The sequence below is a fragment of the Varanus komodoensis genome, unplaced genomic scaffold, assembly GCF_004798865.1.
Source record: "Varanus komodoensis strain SLA01 unplaced genomic scaffold, ASM479886v1 scaffold12, whole genome shotgun sequence".
Lineage (NCBI taxonomy): Eukaryota > Metazoa > Chordata > Lepidosauria > Squamata > Varanidae > Varanus > Varanus komodoensis.
Genome location: NW_025335349.1, coordinates 26,256,729 through 26,277,711, shown reverse-complemented (window position 1 = coordinate 26,277,711; position 20,983 = coordinate 26,256,729). Strand labels below are relative to the sequence as shown.

The window sequence follows — 20,983 nt, the reverse complement described above, 5'->3', positions numbered from 1 at the left end:
TAGGGCAGTGTGCCAAGGTGGGCAGGGCCAAAGGCAAAGGAGACAGGGCCAAAATACAATAAAAAACTAGCATATTTTAGCTTAACACTCTTCCTGCCAGTAACTAATCCTTAAGAGAAATACTTCAAAGTCTGAAGAGGAGAAAAATGCTGTGTAAAAGCCAGGAAGCTACCAAATTGGTTGGGGAGCAGGGGAAGAGTGTGTGGATCCCTGGGAACCTCAGGTGGGCTGGATTTGGCCTACAGGCATAAGATTCAGCATCCCTTTGTTAGAGTGAACTACATATCATATATCACTATGCAATTCTTTTGGAGATGTTTCTTTTCATACATAATTTAGTTCAGGAGGCTGACATGTACATGTTAAGTGTTGCAAGGCAGAGGGTCTTCTTAACTTTCCTAAATTCTCCCATTTCTGCATAAAGGCTCTGTTTCCATTTCTCAAAGTCAAGTAAGCATGTTGGTTTCATTCTGCAGGAGTCTACAGAAGAGCTTTCTCTTTTAGCTAGCAAAGTTTCTCTCACAGGAACACTGAATGAGATCCCTTCCATTTACTGTTAGTAAATGTGAATGCCCACTGGCTCATTAATAGTTGCTTAGGAGTCCATTGCCCTCTGTCTCCACAAGGAAACTCTGATATCCAAAGGAATATTTACCCTTCAGTGGATTTTGTTCTAACCTCTTTGAATTTCTGGGGATAAAAAGCATGCATTTTCCCAATGCCTGTTGTCAATTTCCCCCCTTAAATGACTTCTACAAATTACCAGAAGATGACCCATGCATTTTGGGATGCCAGCTGAAGGGGGATACTTTGCTTTAATATGCGAGTTCCTGAAACTGTTTTCAGAATATATTACGCATTGGGACTAGTTAGTAAATTTCTAAATTGTATTGTTTACATCCTTAGCCTTTTATCCATGCCCTATAAAACTTCAAAGGGACATTTTAAAGGAAAGCCTATAAAATGTATACTGCAAGTCTGAATCATCCACAGATTCCGATTAAGGTATTAAGGATGCAATCCTATGCACATTTGGACAGAAAAATCTCACAAATTTTGCAGGAAAAAATCGTACAAAATCCCAGCCAGCATTTATAGGATTGCTCCCTAAATGTGAATGGTCGTATGTACTACCAAGGGGTAAATAACAGAGAGTTTTGCAGCCTTGCCTTCCTCAGAGGATGGTGGAAATACATGCACTAACCATTATATATGTGAGGACACACATACATGTTTAGTTAAACAGACCCTTCAGTTCTTAGAGACACTTCTCTCCCATAGATACAATAGAATTACTTTTCTTTCAGTGAGTTTAACTAATAACAAAGATGAGATGAGAAGAGACCAGATCACATTCTCTGTTTTTGGGATGGCATCTACTTGATCATTTTCCCATGGACTCCAAAGGTGAACGTATACAGGCTCCTAATCCCCCGGCCAGGAAAAAGTTGAGTGACAGTTGGAAATGCGGGGCTGATTCTGAAAATGAGGTCCCAAAGCTGCACCTTTAAGAGACAAACATTCCCACAAGACACCAGAGGCCTAGAAATGTCTTTTACCTCAATATTCCATGGTCCCATTAAATAATTGCAAGGAGAATGTGGGGATAGTGGTAACCAGCAAAAGATCCATCTTGACATCCTGAAATAGGGCATGACTGCCTTATTGATATACATACATATGTAAGTCGGATGTCAATATATCTATGCTAGCATGCCAATTCATGCTCATTCATCGCTAGGTCATTTCCAAGCATGATCATTGTACAGATTTTCCAACTGTCACATGTGCGTGTCCTCAGATATATATATATACACACACACACACACACACACACATACACACACACACACTCACAGACAGAGAATCCCACTGGAACTCTGCCAGGCAAACACATTGATGGCTGTGGAAGATACAATCTCTTTCATTGTAATTCCCAGTTGTTTCCTTGGTCCTCCCTAAAATATCCCACCAGATGCTACAAGAAAGGTTAGGGTTGCAAGCTGGAAAAAGAAATGCATCTAGTGGGAAGACTCATAGAGTCCTAGAACTTCGGAGGTGTGGCAAGAAAACACACCCAGAGACAACAACATAGTGCATATCATCATGCATGTCATTGCCACATCCACAAGTACGAACAGAATATTTTGCCATCTTGTTTGCACCATACAGAAAAATGCTGCAATATAGCACAGGATGGAAAATTAGCATCCACTGACAAAAAAGTTGATGAAAATGGGAAAAGCAGGGGGAAGATGGGACTATAGCACCAGAGCACATGCTATTATGTGCTATTAACAACTGTTAATATAGAAAAACACATCATAAGCACTATCTAGAAGAGCCCAAAGCCTTTGCAAAGGAGAAATCACCCCAACATGATAGAACAATCTTGTGTTATTCATCTGCCCAACAAATTCTGTTTTTTGAGGGGGTAATGCTTTTTTATTTATAAGAAAAAGCTCCCCTCCCAGCTTCCCAATTATGCAGTTGATGATATAAGGCACAAATCAATAAGTCTCAATTTCCTCATGGTTCTTTCACTTCAGGTCACTGACATGTGTTAAATTCTGTGTCTTATTATATTAAACCATTTCCAGTTATCACTTTCACATTTACTGCTGTGCTTATTCCAGTGTTATATTTTTAAAAATCCCATTCTGCCCTTGCAGCCTCTCTGACAGTTGAAGCTTTTTGGAAAGTCCTCTGAAAGACATAGCCAGGACTTCCTCCACTGGGGCTTTGCCTGCTGAGGGACTGAAAACTGAAGGAAGTGTCTTTGTCTTTGTCCTTCTCCTTCCCTCCCTCCTCATGATAAGGACCTTTAATAACAACAAAGCGAAAAAAAGGAGAAGGTGGGGTTTCACATAGCACTAAATTTCATCATGTAATCTTCCTTGACTGACATTTTTGGTAAAAAGGCAGGGTAGAAATCAAATAAATAAATGGAGATGTGAAACTTTTTTTTAACCTGCCATCAAATCATCTCCAACTTATGGTGATCCTATGAATGAATGTCCTCCAGAAAGGTCTGTCCTTGTCAGTCCTGCTCAGTTCTTATAAATTCAAGGATGTGGAATGGAGGCATCTCATAGTTGGTTTTCCTCTTTTTCTGCTGTTTTCAAGTTTCCCTTGCATAAGTGTCTTCTCCCATGACTCTTGCCTTCTCATGATGTGCTAGAAATATGACCGATTATGATGATGTTTATGATCTGAGGGATGCAAGGGGAAGGAATACGTCTTTTCCTGCTTAGTCTACACAGAGTTCTAAAAGTTCTTCCAGATATTTTGACATTTGTCTTCCCTCCCTCTTTTTTGTTCATGAGCTGCAACTTCCAAGAGGTATTTCACTTGCCATTCACATCATATGTCCAACCTATTCTAAATATTAATGATTATGCATTCCAATTTGTTTCACTTCATGGTAGACACAGTTTTCCCAAACTGATTGACTATGGCACCCTTCCATAGCTGTTGGCTTCCAGATATTTTGAACCTCAGTTCCCATCAGCTTAAGCTAGCATGACAATGGTCAGAGATGGTGGGAGTTGAAGGGGTTTTATTGAGGTTTTATTGCACTGGGGTTTTATTGTATTGGGGTTTTATTGTATTGTTATTTATTGATGTGTTGTGAGCCGCCCCGAGGCTTTATTGCGATGGGGCGGCATAGAAATGTTTTAAATAAATAAAATAAATAAGGGGAAGTGCTGGACTCTAGAATTGCTTTTTATTGCTGGTTGCCATAACGGCTTTTGTTCTCTGTTGATTTGCATGACAATAGAGAACAAATAGAGAACATTAGGGTTAGATGGAGTGGTTTAAACTAACAAACCAGTAAGGAAGTCACTGTTTGCGGGCCTGCATGCAGCAGGCAGAATACACAGGTAGCAGAATGGTCAGTGAAGTCAGTGAAGTCTTCTGCAGAGTGAGGAGACAAAGGAAGATAGGAAATCAAGGGAAATAAAGCCCAAGATGCACTAAGGGCCATACCAACAATAAAGTATTAAGAGTAACCATCTTTCTAGTCATCATTTTGATCAGAATTTCTAATTTAAAAAGGAGTGATTTCTAATGCAAGCCCCAGTGGAAAGTATATAGGGATGCTGTTTGGACTCTGGTGCTCAGGTGCATCAAGCCAGGATGGTGAGGTCTGATGTCTCAGACACTCCAAATCTCATTAAAACTATTATACAAAGTACTACAAATAAGCCTCTGATTATCTTTTTTGCATCCAATGCTGCTCTCCAGAGATAACAAGCGGAGATGCTTCCTCCAGGCCATACAATAATCACCCCAATTACTCCTGAGTGGTGGTTATTAAACTCATGGCAGCACAGCCATTCACAAGGTGCAGATAATTAAACAGGTGTCGAGATAGTCTCGCACACAGCTGGGAATTGCCAGATTTATTGTTGCACTGGCCTGGAGGCAGGGGAACCACTGCAGGCCTATGAAAACATGGCCTAGCGCTCTCCTTCATGGCACAGTCACTCACCTTACTATTATAGCCACCCAGTCTACTAACCATACCACTTTACATGCTGGATGTTATTTATTACAGGACAGCCTTTAAAAATAATTGCTGAGAAAAAAAGAAAGGAGATTTCCTTTACCAGCCCATTTACCCTGCCTCCACTGGCATCAACTTGTTTACACGGGGAAGTTGCCGGCAGCCCCTCTTAGTGAGATCACACAACAAATGATGCCACAGGAAGCGAGGGTGGCTTAGCATGCTTGCTGCTGCCACTGCTATTATTATTATTATTATTATTATTATTATTATTATTATTATTATTATTATGCATTTATAGCCCACATTTTTCCTCTTCTGAGAAACCCAAGGTGGCTTACACAGCTTTGTTTTATCCTCACAAAAACAGCCGTGTGAGGTAGGTTAGGCTAAGAGTGAGTGACTGGCTGAAAGTCACCCAGTGAGTTTCATAGCTGAGCAGGACTAGCACCCGGATCTCCCAGTCCAACACTGTAACCCCCACACCACACTGGCTTGTTCAAGGGTTGTGGAAGCCCCCTGTGGCTTAGTGTGCCAACCAAAGCTGGATAACATGCTAAGCCACAGTCAGGTCCAAAACTCGAAGAGGCCCTTGGCAAAAACGGCAAAGAAACATTGCTGCCGTCCTGGCCGCTCTGCACCTCCTGGTCCTCACGCTGCACTGGGGACTTGTGACAGAGGAGCTGCAGGCAGGGGAGGCCCACTCGGCTTTGCTTCCTCAAGCAGCAGCAGCTGGCAGGCCCTTCCCGCCTGTTCCTGCAACCAGACAGAAGACATTTTTGCTTGTTGATCTGGGGGACATTCTGCTTGTTAGAGCCCCACATATGTGCTGTTTGGACAGGCAGGATGCCCCTCCTCAACAAATGGGATCTTCTTTATTGGCGGCGGCGGGGGGGGGGGGGGGTACTGCCTGTTGGTGTCTGTTCCCCCGGCTATCAGCTGCGGTGTGCCTCAGCTAAGCAGCAGGAAAGGAAGCATGGCCTCTCCTTTCGAAGGACCTGGAAGCAGAGCATGAGGTGGCCTCATCAGCCGTCCTCTGGGTAGCATCCCCTCAGATACTGGCTGGAGGAATGAGGGGGAGGCAGTGCCTGAGGACCCCCACTGTCCCCATTGTCAGTTGGGCACACCTCCCTTCCACTGTCGGCCACTTTAAGAACCTGCCCTCTGTGCAAGCTGCCCACAAGCAGACGGGTTGCCGCAGCCTCAGCATCGTGATCTCTGGGCCTTCTGTGTGCGTGAAGGGGGCCTTGTGAAGTGGAGCTCAGGGAGGTTTGTTGCACCAAGAAAGAGGAGCTACTTCCTATAAGCAATGCATTGTTCTGCTGCATTGCTACTTTGAAGTCTTTAGATTCTGTTCTGTTTTATGGCTAAGAAAAGTGGTTGACCAAAAATGTAATTACAGAAGTCAGCAGGTGGCTTGAATACCTTTTTTGGTGGAAAGGTAGGGAGTAAATAAATAAATATACCTCACAGTAATTCATATGATACAAAGTTAGACCTACTTATTATATTTTAAATAGAAATATGTATGTCTCTCTCAGGGCTGGACTGCAGACTGGAAAAGTATATGAGGTGCGGTGAGGCTGTTCCCTCTTTCCTTCATCCCCCAAAGCACTGCAGCAGTTCATGGAGGGTGAAGGGGCAGGGAAGTCTGGGAATTGCCTTAAGGAGATGCTTCCCTCATGCAATTGACAGCAGGGAAGCAAGCAGCCACCTATTGAGTCAGAGCCTTGGTCCATCTAATCCAGTACTGTCAACACTGACTGGCAGCAACAGCTCTCTGCGACTTCAGGCAGGAGAGTTTTTCCAGACCAGGACTTGCTGGGAGTTGAAGTGGGGATTCCATTTCCATATGCAATGCAGCTGCTATACTATGATGGTGTTTTGCTTTAAGTTCAGATGTTCTTATGGTGGAGGGACACCCCAACTGGAACACACAGGACCACTGCATTTTTCTTAGCTTGTGATGTTCTTGTTTTTGAACAGCAAGGTTTTCTGCTTATCATGTGAGGTCTCACTTGTTAGCAACAACCACGGGTACTTCCAGATAGACAGCTCCAAGCACGAGTGAAAAGACATTGTGCATTTATTTCATCTTTCCCTGATTTGTGGATTTTTTCCCCTGCAAAAAAGATGGAAGAAGTGGAAAACATAAGTTTATAAATGGAAGATGTCATCCAAACGTCTATGAAACTGGGTATTTGAAGCAGGGTAAAAGCACCCCAAATTCTTGATCCTGCTTTGGCACACAGATCATTGATGTGCATCACTTTATTAATAAGGAAAATGGCAATCAACATTTCCTTTTGAAATGAGCATTTCTCCACAAAGATTTTCAAGCAATGTTACAGACATTTAAGCTCATCTTAGTTTCATACATTTCTCTAAGAGTTCTGTTTAGTTTGGAAAAGAGAAGATTAACAAGGAGAGATGTCACAGCAATTTTCAAATACCTGAAAGGCTGTCTTAGAGACGATGGAGCAGATTTTAATGGATGCAAATTGGAGAAAAGCAGATTTTGGTTAAGCATTAGGAGAAATGTCCTAATGGTAAGAGCTGTTTGATGGTGGATCAGACAGTCCTGGGAGGTGGGGATATTTAAGCAGAGGTTGGACAGCTGTCTGTCAAACATTCTGTGGCTGCATCTTGCTTTGTGGCTCATGCATTGAGCAAGGGTTGGACTTGAGGACCTCCAAGATCACCTTCAACTCTTATGATTCTGTGCTTCATACTTGCATCCAAATCTGTCTTCAGCTTGGCATTCTCCCAATGTTTTGGACTACAACTCCTGTATGCCTCGGCTAGCATAGACAATAGTGATGGTTTAGGGAAGTTGCAGTTGCAAAGATTGGGAGAGTACTCCAGTCCAGATGCTTGGGGCCTTCTTGATTTGCTGAGAGTGTTTGTAGATGGAGGGCAAGTAGCAAGAAAAACCAGGAGGCACTGCTCAGAGATTCTGCCTTTTGTTTCCTTAATGGATTTTTTGCTTAAAGAAAAAGACTGAAAACAGGAAGATTAAAAATGGAAGACATTGTCTAGAACCTCCATAAAGTTCCATGAATGAGGCAGAGAGATGGCAGCTATAAAAATATCATGTAGAAGCAGCCTGGGTCTGATCCTATATCAGTTTACTCAAAAGTAAGTCCTGCTAAGTTCATTGAGCCTTACTCCCAGGTCCATGAGCACAGAATTATAACCTGGCCCACTCCTTGTTCAGGGATTGAAATGGTTATTTATTTATTATATTTATATCCAGCCTTTTTTCCTTGCAAGGAACTCAAGGCAGGTCACATAATTCTCCCCCTCCTCTCAGTCTTATCCTTGCAACAACAACCCTGTGAGGTAGGTTGGGCTGAGAGTCTGTGAATGGCCCAAACTCACTTAATGAGCTTGATGGCTGAATGGGGACTAGAACCCAGAGCTCCAGGATCCCCAGTCCCACACTCTTAACCACTATGTTGCACTGATTAGGGTACTTCCCAGCAAAGCAACCATGAAAGTTGGTCTGAGCACTTCCCTCTGAGCCGGACCCCCTTCCCTATAATAGATTAAACTAAAGGAAAGTGATGAGATCCAGGCTTTGGCAAGAGGGTGCTTTGCAAGAATCAAGCTTATAGATCTAGCCAGAGTGCCTGTTGCAAAAGCTTCTCTGCAGGTTAATTAACGTAACATAAAGTCATTAGCTGAATTAAGTTGAATGGCCATGGAAAGAGATGCTTTGCAAACAAAGATATCAGGACAATCCTCTCCTCTCTAAACGCATCAATTCTTTTTAAAAACATGAATGTGGCAATATGAGATATGTTAATATTATTGCTTTCAGCATACCTTTAGGAATGTGAAGAATGCTAATATTAGAATATCTGACCTAGTTTGATTTGGTCGAACTTGCCGGGATTGGGGAGCCCTTGATGAAGGGGAGGAACCTGAGTGACCGCTTTTCATGTGCCAGTGCCAGCAGTGATGTCCACTGCTAGTCTTTTCTGCGCCTGTGATTTCTTGGGGCAAGATATTCTGCCCAGTACAGCCTCCACCACTCATCCAAGCTCTCCAGAACATGGTAGAGGAGTGCAGTCTAGCCCAGAACTCAGTCTGCATCACATCTGCAGCAACCAGTCCTTTCCTTTAGAAGCAACTAAATTCATGCTCCAGGATCTTGTCTTTTCTCACCCCTGACACAGGCTAGGATCCCTTCTAGCGTTGTCCTTTTTCCTTCCAAAGAACATGACATACCCCTTGTCTTGGGAACACAGACACCACCTGCAAGCTGGCAATGATAACTCACTGAGATGCCTGCAAAGAAAAATGTTTCACATGTGTGCGAAGAACGTTTACTCTGAAGTCTATTTTATGACAACGTGTTCCTTTTTTAAAGTCAATGGGCGGGTTTGCACATCATGTGACAGCCCACTGTGGCATGTAACAACGACGGGTTGCCCCAAAGTGCCAGGAAGCTACAGTGAGCCTGACAGATGATCAGGCTCACTGTGGTTGCCCCCCCACCCCCCCAGCCTCCTTCCCTGTCAGTCCTCCAGGTGGCATCTCAGGAGGCACTGCAGGGAGGAATGAAGCTCCTCTTTTGACAGCTGTGTTTGCAGGCTGTGTTCAGTTCACTGTGGCCATTGTGTTTCTGCTGCACAAACAAGGTTCATGCCATGAAGCACAACAGAGAGGACAGGGGAGCTGATCAGGCGCCTATGCCTCTTGCTCCAGAGGAGACCTCTCCTCTGGAGCAGGAATACTAGAAGCACTCTCTGGAAAGGGAGAGCAGTCAGCTGGGGGGTGCTGCAGCAAGGGGCAGGGGTCCAGCGAGGGGCAGGACCCCTTATGCATGGGGTAATCAGCTGGGTGGCTTATTTCCCAGCTCCTACCTGAAAGAAGAACTCTGGGGAAGGAGGCAGAAGGAGTCGGAACACCTATGACAACTTCACCAATCTGGGTCAGCTGTGAGCAGTGCTCTCTGGTGAGCCGCCTTGCCAGAGCGGCATCAGCCTGTCTTGCCAGGCAGCTCCCTTGTTCCAGGCTTCCCACCATGATGGAATATTTTGTCCAGGCTCAGACGATGCAACAAGGATTTGCAGCAAACATTAATTATGAAATAAGCCATTTTTTCCTATTGTGGATTCTGAGGACCAAACTTACCATGCTGAAATGTTACAACTGGGTTTGGATGGCATGACAGAGAGTGATAAAAAAAACCCCATGGTTTGCCATGTCATGAAAGCTCAGTTGCTGGGCATTAACTCACCACATCACCACCACCACATGTCTTTTGCTTAGGCAGTGCTTCTTGTAGGGCGGCCTTCCTCACCCTTATGCTCTCCAGATATGTTGGAATACAATTCCCATAATCCCCCAGTCAGCATGAGAATTCTAGTCTAGTACATCTGAGGGCCACCAGTTTGGAGAAGTTGTTAAACCCACAATGTTTTGTGCCAGTCACGGTCAAAGTATGTAGACATAATTCTTGAGGTCTCATCATTTACATGGTTAGTTTGTGTTTTCAAGTGCGTCCAACTCCAATGTGACATTGTGTGCACTTCTATGAATATATATGAATATACATTCATACACCTGGTGAAATGTACTGATGCATATTAAGGGTGCTTCCAGACAGAATCCTGCACTTCCAGTCAAAAGCTCTTGTGCATCTATTCCGTCTTCCCCCTATTCTATTCTGTGGAAAGCAGAAAGACAGAAAAAGAAGCATGCAACTGGAAGACGACACGACTTGGACACCCCCTTCCCCAGTATACACTCTGTAAAGTTATCAGAATGGAGCAGAGCAATGCAACTGTTAAAGCCTCACCCAAATGCACTTGGAAAGGCCATACAATAATCTTTTTTTCTTTTAGAGAGACAAGCAGACATCAGTAAGGTAACTTTCTCACAGTCACCGTCTCACACTCCTTCCCAGTGGGAGCATCCCACCCCACAGAAGCGCGCTTATTTGCAAGAAAGCTATTTTGCTAATTAGATGATCACTTTTGTGTTGTCTGTGGTAGGCATGGTGATGGGTGCTCGTGATGTTCTGGTTCAGTAAGTGTTGGTATAAGTGAGCGAAACAGAGGGCAGTCTATGTCCCTATGCTCTATCCCACCTTTGCCTACCCTGGAGCCCCCATGGTGCAGCCAGATGCTGGATAAGGTGCATCAGGCTGGGGCATGCGGGAAGTCAAAGGGCTTTTTCGTGTCAAAACATGCATAGAATTGCACCCTTAATTATCCTATGCCCCCACTTTAATGTACTATTTCTTTTACAAAGCTCATAGTTATCTTTAAATAGTTCTCTTTCAGAGTACCCCTACTACCATTTCATGCTTTACAATGGCTACAACATTCCTGCTATGTTAGAATAATTACAGAACTCTTTGCTGACCTGACTGGACGGGCACACACACACACAAGGCCCTCTGATGGTGTAGCGTTTTAAGCTCCCTGAAATCATAGTGCCATCATGACTGTAGGAATAGAACAGAGTCTGCTGCTGCTGCTGCCCTTGTCACCTAATATTCCCTGAGTACCTCTGGGAGGCTTTGGGGCCCTGACTTGGACCCGAAGATCCAGCCCATGCTGCACCACTGTGTCTCTTCTAAACTGTAGCCATAGTGGATCAAGTTTGCCCTGATGGATGCCGGTATGCATTCTCTGCATGGTGACCTAGACTGGAAGACCCTCGAGCAGAGCAGCTCCACACTGTGCCTCCTTCCTGTTATCTGCACTCCCTCCAGAGCTGCTGCTCTGCGATTTACATTGCCATTTTTGCCTTGCAAATGGCACTCACTTTCAAATGCATGGTGGAGCCTGCTCTGTTTCTCTCCCATATGGATTAAGATGGGTTCCTACTGCTGTGCTGTGTTCCCCTGAATGGCGGGTGTTAACGTGCCACCTCTGAGCTCTAGGAAGGGGGGAAATAGAAGCCAGCCCTGCTAGCCTGCTCTCACCATAAGCCCTCTAACCTCGATAGATCTGCAGGCTTCACGCTTCACGGGAGCGGCAGAGTTTTACATCCCCCCAGAGCCATTTTCATTCATTTGGCTTGTAGGTAAAATGAAATTCGAAAATTATTTATAGATCACTTGGGCTTTGGCTGTGAGAGCCAAGCATGGATCAAGCGCTCCTGATGCACCAGACAGTTACAATGAAAGAGTTGTGTGTCAGAGTCATATGTCTTGTGGCTTTCACCCTGGCTGGATTGGGGTTGCTGCTGTGGTCTTTGCATATCCCCTGTGGATGCTCCATGAGGCTTCTCTGCATAAATTCCTAAAAAAGATAATCTCTTTTAATGTGATATGCACACCACAACAGATCATATAACAGTTCTTGCTTGGCATATGCAAATTTAGGTCTCCATAGAATGAGCTGGGAGAGAAATGTTTGCATGATGCTAAGTATCAGCTTCCTGTACACCAGGGAAGGTAATTTGTGATCCTCCAGAGGCTTTGGGCTACAATTCCCTTTAGGAGTTGGCCAATCGAGTGTATTGATGGGAGCTGTAGGTCAAGACTTCTGGAGGGTCCTACCATCTACCCCTGCTGCATAAGGTGATGCACTGAGGTCGAACCAGCTATGCAGGCAAACTAGACCAATCCCTGGGGTGCCAGAATTCCAGCCTCACTCATTTCAGTGTATTGGATGGGGAAAAGGGCAGCCACTGTACCTTCAATGATGAACCAGGCCTCTTCCCATCTGCATCCCTTGAGTGTACACCAATAAGACCATTCTGTCCTGTTTCTGACTTATGCAAGTATATATTACTTTAAAAGAATCACTTTAACTATATTTTAAAAATACGTTTCCTTCCAAAATATGCAATTCTAAACGTATTTTTGGTTGAAAGGTATATGGGAACATCTGGGAAATTCAAAAGCTGCTGGATAACTAAGTCCTGATCCCCAGGTTAGTGCAGGGTGGGGTAGCTAAGCCAGTGGTACTCAGATGTTTTAGTCTACATAGTGGGGTTGTCAGTTTTGAAGGCGGGCACTCAGTACAGTCCCATACCGATGTCCCCAAGGAAAGCCCGACACTGCAGGCGGCTGTGCTGATTTGCCGTCCAGTTCCAGCTACCCTGAAGCTCACAGGAAGCAGAGAATTCGGACAGATGCCAACCAGGAAGCGCTGCATCCCTGTGGATCCGGCAGCACTTCCCTGCTTCCAGCCTTCGTAATCTCTGTCCAGGGACCATGTTGGTTAGGGCTGTTAGGAGCTGTAGTCCAAAACGTCGGGAGGGCCCTGGGTTGCCTACTCTGTTGTCGCACAGGTGCCTTGCGTCATTTCGTATCAGAATCTGAACTGACACAAGCATTCCGACTGCCTCCTCTGCACCTTTAGAGGGGGACATGATCAGCTGGGCAATATCCTTTGCCTTGGAGGAGTATGACCCATAGCCTTCTGTTCTGCACTGACCTCCCGGCACATGGATGCACCGGCAAAGGAGGGGAAGGGACAGACATTGGGGAGAGCCCCCAGAAGAGTCTCCTGTTGCTTTCTGGAGCATTTACAGTATGGGGTGGGTAATGTGGGGCCAAGGGGCTTCACGTGCCCCCCTGGCCTTTTGTATGTTGGCCACTGACCCTGAACCATTGCTGAATGTGCTGCCCCAGCAGCAAAAAGGGGTGGCGATTTGCTGTAAAACAAGGCATGTGCCCCTTGGAAGCAAAAGGAGCCCTTCTGGTTAAGGGGGCGGCACATATAACAAACCCTACACTCCCTGGAAGCATCCCCAAAATGTGATGTTGCTTCCAATTAACCATGTAGCCCCCCCGCCCAGTCACCCTATTTCGGTTAAAGCTAAATCACCACTTTGGGGCCATTACGGTCCCATGGAATTTCAGCAGCAAGTCTGGTGGTGACGAGGCAAGAGTGTGGCCCCCAACCGGGTCTGAAGGGCCAGTGTGGCCCTCTCAGTCCCTGAACATTGCCCACCCCAAAGGGAAGTGCAGCTGTCAAGCTGCTCAGCTTGCAAAGCCACTGCTTCCGGATGGGCAGTTCCCAGTGCTGTCCGTCAAAAGGTATTGTGCACACACCCTGTCTTTCCTTTTTTAATGGGGTGTGTATGTGTGTAAAGAAAAAAAGATGGAAGAAGCAGTGCGGAAAATGCAGATGGGTTACAAATTGCAGAGGATATCTGATTCTGTAGAAAAAATCTGAGAATGAGGCGGGACAATTGCGGAATAAAAGCCTTGCCACAGAGCTCCCTAAGATTCGAGGGCAAATGGGGTGAACAGCAAACATGGAACTTGCAGATCCCTGAGCTGCCCCTGCCATGCATACAGAGTGGTGCTCCTATTATCTGAGCTTCAGTAACCAAGATCTCTAGGTTATTATCTGAAATCACCATGTCTCCTCCAGGTAACTCAGTATCAGTGTGGCTGTATGTAAATGTCTGATCTTGCTGATTACTAGAACATTTTGGATGCTTCCTCCATTGCACTCCCCAGCTAATTGGGGGAAATAAGATGCTGCTGCATTATTTATAGAGTGGGTCTTCTGGCACACAGAGGAATAAAAATGGCATTTTACAATCTTTATCTCATTCATCCTGACAACTGCAGTATGGGGCAAATTATTATAATTCCCATTTTACTATGGTGGAAGACTGAGGCCAGGCCTGAAGACAGTGATGGTTTGTTAAGAAACATCCACAGAGTGGTAATTTATAATTTGATGTTTATAGCTCTTCCCCTCGTGGATCTGCATAGTTTTTGGAATAGGTTAAGAAGAGATCAGGAAGAAGTCCCGGGCAGATCTCTGTGATGGTCACATTTGGGGTGCATTGAAGAATTATTGCAGACCCTCAAGCCTGCCGCTGCTGCTGCTGTCACCATTCCAACTTCTCACTGCACAAATTGATGGGTTCCTGCTGTTCTAAAATGAATCTGCTCAGAACCTATCCTGCAAAATCTGCTGGTGGCGGCTGGCCAATCAGCAGCAGCTGGCCAAAGTTACATGCCTCCAGGTTTTGCCTTCCAGCCAACAACAGCCAGGGATTGAATGTGCTTTACTGTGTTAGGCTGCAGGACAGAAGCAAAGAGAATGCAGAGATGGTCCTCCGTCTGGCCAGATGCCCTCACTAAGTCTCTGGACAAACTACCTTTATGTCTGCTGTCACCTTAAGAGTACCATATATATTAGTGTATAAAGCAACCCTTGAGACCAAAAAGAGCAAAGCAAAAATTGAGGGTTGTCTTATACCCCAGGTGAATTTTATTCATGTTAAAAAAAAGATCAGGGTAGATAATAAAGACAATTGTATTTACAAGTTTGTATTTATTAATAATCATTTTAAAAATCTTACTGCTCTAAACCCTTACCAAAGTGACCAACCATACTGGATAATTTACGTAGTCTTCTGAGCTGAGGGGGTCTTCGATTACATTTTCAGCTTTATTTGGTAGGTTATCTTCATATAGATCCCAGTCTGACTCCAGAAAACAATGTTGACGTTGTCATTGAACCTTTTAGCTGCGTTACAGTTCTGAGACTCTTGCAATTTGAACAAACTTTAGCTTAAAACAAGCATCATATTTTCTTCTTTTTAGGTGACCCACGGTTTAGGGTCATAAATAAAGCTATCATATCTCTTCACAAAACTTTCTTATGTCTGTGGCACCAAGTCTCTGTGGCGCAATCGGTTAGCGCATTCGGCTGTTAACCGAAAGGTTGGTGGTTCGAGCCCACCCAGGGACGGTGGGGGTTACTTTTTGCTGATCAAATTTGCAGACGATGCTAAAACTGGAGCAGTGACCACAACTGAGGTCAGGTACTCCAGATCCAGAAGGATCTGGACAGACTATGGAAGTGGGCAGGAGGCAGGATGGCGTTCAATGTGGATAAGTGCAAGGTCTTACACTTGGGGCATAGGAATAGGTGTCATAAGTACAGGTTAGGGGACAAGTGGCTGTAGAGCAGCACTTGTGAAAGGGACCTCGGGGTACTGGTTGACTGCAGGCTGAACATGAGTCAGCAGTGTGATGCGGTGGTCAAGAGGGTGAATGCCATCCTTGGTTGCATAGTCAAAAGTGTGGCTTCTAGATTGAGAGAGGTATTACTAGCGCTCTATACGACTCTGGTGCGCCCACAACTGGAGTACTGTGCTCAGTTTTGGGCCCCTCTTTACAGGAAGGATATAGCCAGGTTAGAGTCAGTGCAGCGTAGGGCCACAAGGTTGGTGGCCGGTTTGCAAGGGATGGGGTATGAGGCGAGACTGAGGGAACTGGGTCTCTTCAGCGTGGAGAAGAGGAGACTCAGAGGGGATCTGTTGGCGACATACAGGTATGTGAGGGGATGTCACACGGAGATGGGTAGAGACCTGTTCTCCCCTGCAGAGGAAGGCAGGACCCGCTCCAACAGAGCAAAGCTCAGGGAGCCAAGGTTCCATTTGGATGCCAGGAAGCACTTCCTGACAGTCAGGACCCCGAGGGCTTCTATGTTTCTCTAGACACAGATCACACAGATCTTTCTAGAAGCTGTGTAGTAGACAAATGCAAACTCAAGTGAAATCAGAGAGGTAACAAGAGTATTAGCTAGAATAATGTAATGTCACAAGAGTCTAGAAGCTTCCAGCTGACAAATATCTGCTGAAACCTGACATTACTTGCCTATGCGAGAGTTATTGCTCAAGAGCTAGGGGTTGTCTTATATGTACTACATATGACAAACACAAGAAAAACAGCCCAAAATATTGACTTTGTCTTGTAAAATCTGCAGGGACTCCTTTCCTTTCTTTATACATGAGTTGCCTTATATATGGTATATAGCATTGTTCTAGACTGCAAGAAAAACTGAATGTATTAGATCTAGGATCTGCCTTCGGCAAGAAGTGTTGTGCTCATGATATTTTCAGTTATTTAATATTACATTTAAGTCCTACCTCTTTTGCCAGGAATACAAGACAATGTACACGATCTTTCTCCTCTCTGTCATATTCTCACAACTGCCTCTCCAAAGTTCCCTCCACCTGATTTGTGGGGGTTCCCTCATCTACGCACATACAAACACAGACATACATAGAGCTCACCCATTCAGCAGGGGTTTCTGACTTTCTGTGTAGCATTTGCAGGGAGCTGGAGAGGCTACTGTGAAAAGGAGAGGACAGGGAAGTCTGTTTTGGCTGGCACAGTTGATACTGTATAATTCTGGATCTCAGTTATTAAATTTGCAATACCATTGAATTTGTGTATGTGTGTTTACTTGGATGTAAGTTCCACTGAATTCAGTGCCACTTACTCCCATGTAAGTACACCTATAGGATTGCCACCTCTAAATGCTTTTAGCAACTAGCAAAGGGTTATTCTTGCTATGTGTGCTCTGCAGCCCTGCCCAAGCTGTGCCCACAGCGGCCTGCTCTGGTTATGCTACTGGGCTGCTGCTGCATAACACAAAAGCCTTTGGACTCAGCTCCACAAAACTGGCACAAGCAGATTGAAGGCCATATTGTGCTGTTTTGCATTCAGCCATGTAAAGCACACAGTGTCTTCCAGATACTTTAGAATTTAGCGTTCATAATCCCAGACCCAGCATTGGCCACACTGATGGGTGTTGTAGTTGAACATCTGGAGGGCTGGTTTAGACAATAGGGCTGCAGTATTTTAGGCTCCAATCCTATATATACTTTATCCAGGAGTAAGCTTCACTTAAACGTAAATTGATTCCATTTGCAGAGTAGACACACAGTCTGTGGGTAAATAAGCTAGTCAATTAACATCCTGTTGATTGAGAAGAAGATGCAATTTTTATTTATGTAGAAAATTTATTAATTTATTTTTATATAGGTCTTCACAAAATCCAGATAGAAGGTGCCATCTGAGAACAGGCATTTCTGTTTCTCTCTCACGCAGCAGCCATCTAAGGTTGTGCCTAGTGAGATACATACACATATTTTATACAAATAAAACTATACCAATATTATATCAAACCACAGTTTAAAAACCAGCACCCAAAGCTCAGCATCAGTTACACTAGCCAGAGTTATTAAAGTATAAGCACCGGAAAGTGTTAGTGTAAACTCTGGAAGATAAACCAGACTTAGCCACCTGATGCTAAACACTAAGAATATGAGGACAAAGCACTATAGGTGTGCATGTGTGTGGTGGGGAGGGGAACGGGGTTCCAAAATGATGCCACCACAGATAAGGGCATGTTTCCAGTCCCTGCCCCCTCAACCTCTGACGCTGGGGACACCCACAGTTTTGGTTAACTGCATGCCGGTTTAATTATTTCATCAACTAATTAATCAACATTCACATAAGTTTTCTTTCACTGGGTGACTGGCATAGTAAAGGAAGTTTTTCCCCCTAGTTGGACAGTGATCAGTGCCATGCTTCCAGGTTGGAGGGATCGGGGTACTTCCAGACAAAGAGCCCCTTGCACTAAGAGTTAAAAGGCATTTGTGCAGCTCCTCTGCCTTTTTCTCCTTAACAGCGCTTTTGCATTTAGGAAAAAAGATGGAAGGAGCAATGAGAAACTACAGGAGAGTCACGAGTCCTTTGTGATGTAATGTGCTATGAATGAGACAGTGCAATGGTATCAGAAATGCTTCATCAGGAATCAGTCCACATGAGATGCAGTGGGACCCACATTTATTGTGCCATGCGAAGCCATAAGGATGGGGATGGAGTGGTTGGCGCAGTCACGCTCAGCTGGGGATCCATCATGTGGTAACACAACCACAGAGCCACAGGAGGGATATGCCAGCCACTCCAGGAAGCCATGTTCACAGCTCTCTTACAGGAGGAGGTTTGGGGGCAACCTGGCAGGCAGAGCCGGCATGGTTGGGCATCTGCTGAGGGCCCAGAGCCTCCTGGAGGTGCTTCCACTCTTTGCCATGACAGAGGGCTTGTTCGGCTGCCTCCTGCTCTGGCCCAGACAACGGGAGTGGTGAGGAGGAGGAGCAGCACGAGATGCCCCAGCCTGCCTGCTCCTTGGCTCTCGGCCTGCCCATCCAGCCAGCAAGTGGTAGTGATGAGGAGAAAGGGGACAAGGTGGGCTCGTTGAGAGAGGGGCCCTTCCAAGCCAGGAGCTGGCACTGGTGCTAGTGGAGAGAGGAGGCAGCCCAGCTGCCCCTTCCTTTGGCAAACTACCCCGATGAGGCTGAGCCCCCGTTTGACATTCCCCAGAGCCTTACACATATATGTGAAATCAGCTTTCAGTTGCATCCAAAGCCACTACTGAACTAAAAAAAAGTTAAGGGGTTCAGTCTAGGTAACTCAGTATTGGTCCACCTTGATTGTTCTCATTGACTGGTAGCAGTTTTCCAGGCTGTGAGAGAGGAGTCTTTCCCAACCCTGCTGGTACGTGTCTTCATGTCATCTGTATAGCCTGAAGTGCCTGTTCCTGCCTACCTTTGGAAGCTAAGCAGCTCCAGGCCTGGCCAAAATCTGGATGGGTGACTTAATGTTGTGAACCGCCCAGAGAGCTCAGTTCTGGATGGTATGGCAATGTAGATGATGATGATGGATGATGATGTCAAGGATTGAACCAGAGGCTTTTTGCTTACAAAGCGAGTTCTCTCTGTTGCTGACACCAAGTGGTTGATGTCAACGCTGAGACTGCAATGTTGGACACAAGGGTTCTATATTGTACTGCACTCAACCCAATAAAGCGCGACCAGGGCGAGAGTTTAAAAGCTAAGTTTTTTATTCTTGTGAGTAAGTTCAATCACAGCAAAGAGGCAATCAACTGGGAGCATACCCTGGATGGCCAGGTAGTGGGGCAGTCACCCAGTGGGGCTTCTGATTGGCACATTCGAATTTACATGGTCACTGTTCACACCTGGGAGGCTGGGTCACCTTAGGGCTGTGATGAAGACTTTTAAGTGGCAGATTGCTCAGTTTTTGGCCATTGACAATTCTCTGTTGTTGTGTAGCTGGAGGTTGGAGGTTCTCTGTTGTTGTGCTTGGGACTTGACCAGCTTGCCTGGGCTTAATGCTTAATGCCGGCCAGCCAGGTATTCCCTACAGCAGCACTGCACAACAGTGTGTATGTGTGTGTGCTTTGTGTGCTGAGAGATTGTATGATATGCCTCCAAATGATACGCCCCCACCAAGAAATACAACCCCCCCCCCGACAAATAACATCCAGCAACTCAACCTGAACAGAAAAGGATAAGATTTGACTCCTCAGTTATGTGGAATCAGCCAAGTCTTTTGTGCTATTAGAGTTCTTTGTTTCCGGGGAAAGTGGTAAACAAGCATATCTCGCATAATTGTTACCTATTTCTTTTGTTTATTTGGCCTTGCTTGGTTAAGATGGGGAGGAGAGAGTTGCACACCTCAGCACACTGAATACTTTAATCTGGAGTGAAACCATTGTCGGAAGACAACCCTCCCATGCCTGCCTTGCTTTCTCCTAATTACCTTCTCATCTTACTCTTTGTTTCTTTGCCTCACCTATCCTTTAAAACCCTGGTGCAATTACACAATCTGCTCAGGAGCCTTAGCTTGCTGTCTTTTTACTTCCCTGTCTCTGCCAAATTGCTATGGAAAAATCATAGGGTGTCAGCGTGTAACTACATGTTTGCATTGGTGCAATAACCCTCTTCTAAAGCAGGCTTTGGAGAATTATGCAGCTTTACTCTTGTCTCAACATGCCTCCTTACTGGGGAATGATGCTTTTGAATCTCTTACAGGTGTGTGTGTGGCACAGGGTGTGCTGGTTACACACCTATAGTGAATCTGGCCCAAAGATTTTCACTTAGTGCAATTCAGGTATTAGCTTTAGGTAGTGTACCAGGTGAACTTCTCACCAGAGACTTCTCACCAGACGGGAGTTTCCAGTCCTACTTGGAGATGCTGGGAATTGAGCCTGGAACCATCTGCTTGTATAGCAGGGGCTGCACCACTGAACTAGTCCTTCCACTTCTCTGCTACCACCTATCTTAAAGCAGAATGTTCTGCGCATTAGATGACATTATCAGGGCTCTCCCTTTGTCCTCATGATACATAAGTAAAAAGAGACCTCTTAACCACGGACCAACAAAGATATACTAAACGAAGGTGTACACAGTGAACTGAATTGCTGTAAGGTATATGCAGATGACATAAAATACGTGCGATGCACAACACACATGCACACATATGAACAAGGTCAAACCATCACTTATCCTGGTAATTACCCCATGTCTCTGATACATTTACAGATCTTCAATGTTAATCCGAGGCTGAAATGAGCTGAGACTCAAGTCTCTTCTGGAGTTCTTGACTCATCTGTCTGCTACCATCCTAGGGTAACGAGCACAAAAGCACAGTGGTCAAGTTGTTGTCACTGATAGGTAGAGCTTGCCTAGGTAGAATATATGATAGAATATATAGGTAGAATATATGGTCACCTGTAAATGACTGCAGACAAACAAATAATAGAGAACTGCTGAGATAACCTAGAATTTTTTGCTCACACAAGTGTCCCTTTCAGACATACTAGCATAAAACTTATTGGGGACATATGTAAGGTCAATTGAATAGTTCTCCTGGGAAGG

At 45.1% G+C, this 20,983-nt stretch overlaps 1 non-coding gene across 1 annotated transcript; it reads left to right on the top strand.

The window, feature by feature from the left end:
- Positions 1-15,124: 15,124 nt before the first annotated feature.
- TRNAN-GUU lies at positions 15,125-15,198 on the top strand. The gene has a single exon. It is a non-coding gene; the product is annotated as a tRNA-Asn (tRNA).
- The last annotated feature ends 5,785 nt before the right edge of the window (positions 15,199-20,983 follow it).